Source organism: Megalobrama amblycephala, linkage group LG16 (assembly GCF_018812025.1).
Source record: "Megalobrama amblycephala isolate DHTTF-2021 linkage group LG16, ASM1881202v1, whole genome shotgun sequence".
In the NCBI taxonomy this organism is placed as follows: domain Eukaryota; kingdom Metazoa; phylum Chordata; class Actinopteri; order Cypriniformes; family Xenocyprididae; genus Megalobrama; species Megalobrama amblycephala.
The window spans coordinates 14,770,057-14,773,838 of NC_063059.1; positions in this window are offsets into that span (position 1 = coordinate 14,770,057).

A 3,782-nucleotide genomic window follows, 5' to 3' on the forward strand; every position below is an offset into this window, starting at 1 on the left:
TCAATCTATCTAAATCTATCTATCTATCTATCTATCAATCTACTAAATCTATCAATCTATCTATCAAACTAAATCTATCAATCTATCTATCAAACTAAATCTATCTATCTATCTATCTATCTATCTATCTATCTATCTATCTATCTATCTATCTATCTAATCTATCTATCTAATCTATCTATCTATCTATCAAACTAAATCTATCTCTATCTATCAAACTAAATCTATCAATCTATCTATCTAAATCTATCTATCTCTAATCTATCTATCTATCTATCTATCTATCTATCTATCTATCTATCTATCTATCTATCTATCTATCTATCTATCTATCTATCTATCTATCTATCTATCAATCTATCTATCTATCTATCTATCTATCTATCTATCTATCTATCTATCTATCTAATCTAAATCTATCTATCTATCTATCTATCTATCTATCTATCTATCTATCTATCTATCTATCTATCTATCTATCTATCTATCTATCTAATCTATCTAATCTATCTATCTATCTATCACTAAATCTATCTATCTCTATCTATCTAATCTATCAATCTATCTATCAAACTAAATCTATCTATCTATCTATCTATCTATCTATCTATCTATCTATCTATCTAAATCTATCTATCTATCTATCAAACTAAATCTATCTATCTATCTATCTATCTATCTATCTATCTATCTATCTATCTATCTATCTATCTATCTATCTATCTATCTATCTATCTATCTATCTATCTATCTATCTATCTATCTATCTATCTATCTATCTATCTATCTATCTATCTATCTATCTATCTATCTATCTATCTATCTATCTATCTATCTATCTATCTATCTATCTATCTATCTATCTATCTATCTATCATCTATCTATCTATCTATCTATCTATCTATCATAAATCTATCTATCTATCTATCTATCTAATCTATCTATCAAACTAAATCTATCAATCTATCTATCAAACTAAATCTATCTATCTATCTATCTATCTATCTATCTATCTAAATCTATCTATCTATCTATCTATCTATCTAAATCTATCTATCTATCGCAACCACCCAGATCACCCAAGCAACCACCTTGAACACCATGGCAACAGCACAGCAACCACACAGAGCACCCTAGCAACCACATAACAACACCTTAGCCACCACCCTGAGTACATTAGCAACCGCATAGTGACACCCTAGCAACCACCCAGGATACTTTAGCAACCGCATAGCAACACCTTAGCAACCACCCCGAGTACCCTAGCAACCGCATAGCAACACCTTAACAACCACCCAGGATACCTTAGCAACTGCATAGCGACACCCTAGCAACCGCATAGTGACACCCTAGCAACCACCCAGGATACCTTAGCAACCGCATAGCAACACCTTAGCAACCACCCCAAGTACCCTAGCAACCACATAGCAACACCTTAGCAACCACCCCGAGTACCCTAGCAACTGCAAAGCAACACCTTAGCAACCACCCTGAGTACCCTAGCAACCACATAGCAAATCTATCTATCTATCTATCTAGCTAGCTTTTAAAACTACAATTCAAAAACTTAAACTATTTCAAACTGAAAAGCTTCAAACTACAAATTTTTAAAACTTGTTCAAACTTTCTGGCTATGCTTTTTCAAGCCAACTTAAAGTTCAAATATTTCAGCACAACCGAAGCTCAAATTGGATTTGAAATTTCCGCATTCACATATGATTGGAACTCCACGCAGCCCCCGTACTACTCCATCGAAAATGAATGACGTCCGGGCCAACGGCTGTTGTTTGTCGTGTGCAGTAGAAAGGCGGCTTTAGCGACGCTTGCATTTGGTACAAGAAGAAACTTAAATATGAAACTTGGCTAGATATAATAGATTTTTTTTTTATTTAAGAGAAGATGGTTGTCTACTTGGTATTGAGAAAAACGCCTCCGTTTGTGCCAAAGTATATTGGGGTGGTTCAGAGTTTGCTGAGAGAGACACACATCTACCCTACTCCAGATTGAACTCTGTGTTGGATTCTCTGCTTGTGTTTGCCAATGGACAGCACCTGAGTTAAATATATGAGTGTCACAGCAAAGGGTCTGAATACTTAGGACCATGTGATATTTCAATTTTTCTTTTTTAATAAATCTGCAAAAATGTCAACAATTCTGTTTTTCTGTCAATATGGGGTGCTGTGTGTACATTAATCAGGAAAAAAAATGAACTTAAATGATTTTAGCAAATGGCTGCAATATAACAAAGAATGAAAATGTAAGGGGGTCTGAATACTTTCCATACCCACTGTTACGTCCCATGTTTGTTTTTGGGAATGGTATTTTGTGTGTTTTGTTTTCTTTTTCTCTTTGTTTTTACTTTCGTTTCAGCAGGGTGATGCAGGTACCTGAATGGACAAATATTTTGGTCAATCATCGTGACGTGGGTGACGACAACGCGCGGCTTCACCAATGAGGGCGTCCTAGTGGATGATTAAAGAGCGCACCTGTGCAAGAAGCGGGAGCTCTCTGGCACGCGGCTTTGCTTTGTTGTTTGGCCTCTGACTTGCGTGTTTGTTGCCCTGTACCATCTTGCGTTTAAGTTTGTTGGTAAAGTCGTGTTCTTTGATAAACAGTGTTAACTGCTACTCGGTCTTTTTCTCTCTGGTGTTTTCTCGCCGTTCTCTGTTATCTGATTGATAAAACGATATTACTAAACGGGGGGGAAGAGATAAAGAACAGGTAAGATATCACGTGATATACATGTGCAGCACTGAGTTATCAATTTTTGTTTAGAACACTAGTTTAGCGACACGTGCCACTTTTTGTATTTTTGGTTTTAGTAAGTGTAGAGTATTTAGGGCGTCTTTGACGCTGAAGATTTTTCTTTTTGTTTAATGTAGGGTTTTTTTTTTGTGAATATTGATGGTTGAGTTAGGTTAGAAGTTTTGTTTTCTGCTTAGTAAGATTGGTTATATTTTGTTTCTTTCTTTGATTTGGCACGGTCTCGTTCTTTTATCTTTTCCCCGTTCTTTTGTGAATTATTTTTGGTTTATTAACGAATGTGTATATAATTTGTAAATTTATGTAAATATATTTTGGATTAATTGGTATTGGTTTCACGATAATAAACAAACACGTTGCTGACTTAACGCTGTGTAATTGTTTTCCAGTGCACGTTCAGTGTTTTAATGTTGCACCCTTGTTTACCCTAGACAATTTAAAAAAGGGTTTGTAACATTAATGGGGGCTCGTCCGGGATCCATAACAGCTTGTCCCGAACAATTAAGCACTGTTCATGTACTGGAAATTAAGTGATGGTACAGGTGCTTAGGGAGGGTTTGTCTGTTGGAGCAAGGTTTAAGTCTTGGGTTGTTGCTTGCTGGATAGGAGTAATAATAATCATGACATTTGAAAACTTTTATCGATGATCCGATGGTAGAGCTATTTGATAAATGTAGAAAGGATGATTTATTAGCTATTGCGAGTCATTTCCAAATTCCTGTAGCGAAACAGTCACTCAAGAAGGAGATTAAAAATGTTGTGTGGAATCGTCTGCTTGAATTAAAAGTTCTAGTTGTGCCGGATTCAGACTCTGTATTAGTTGGTGCTGAAGGCGTTTCTAGTCCTGGTGTAACTGATAGAGAGAATGCGCGAAGCGAGCTGTTCTCTGGAGCTGGAGTAGAGGACGTGGTTCGGACCGTTCTGCCGCCGTTCGACCCGTTTTCACCTGTTTCCTCTGGTTCTAAAGGGGATGCGAGATTGAAAGTTCGCATAGCGCGTTTACAGATGGAAGCTCAGG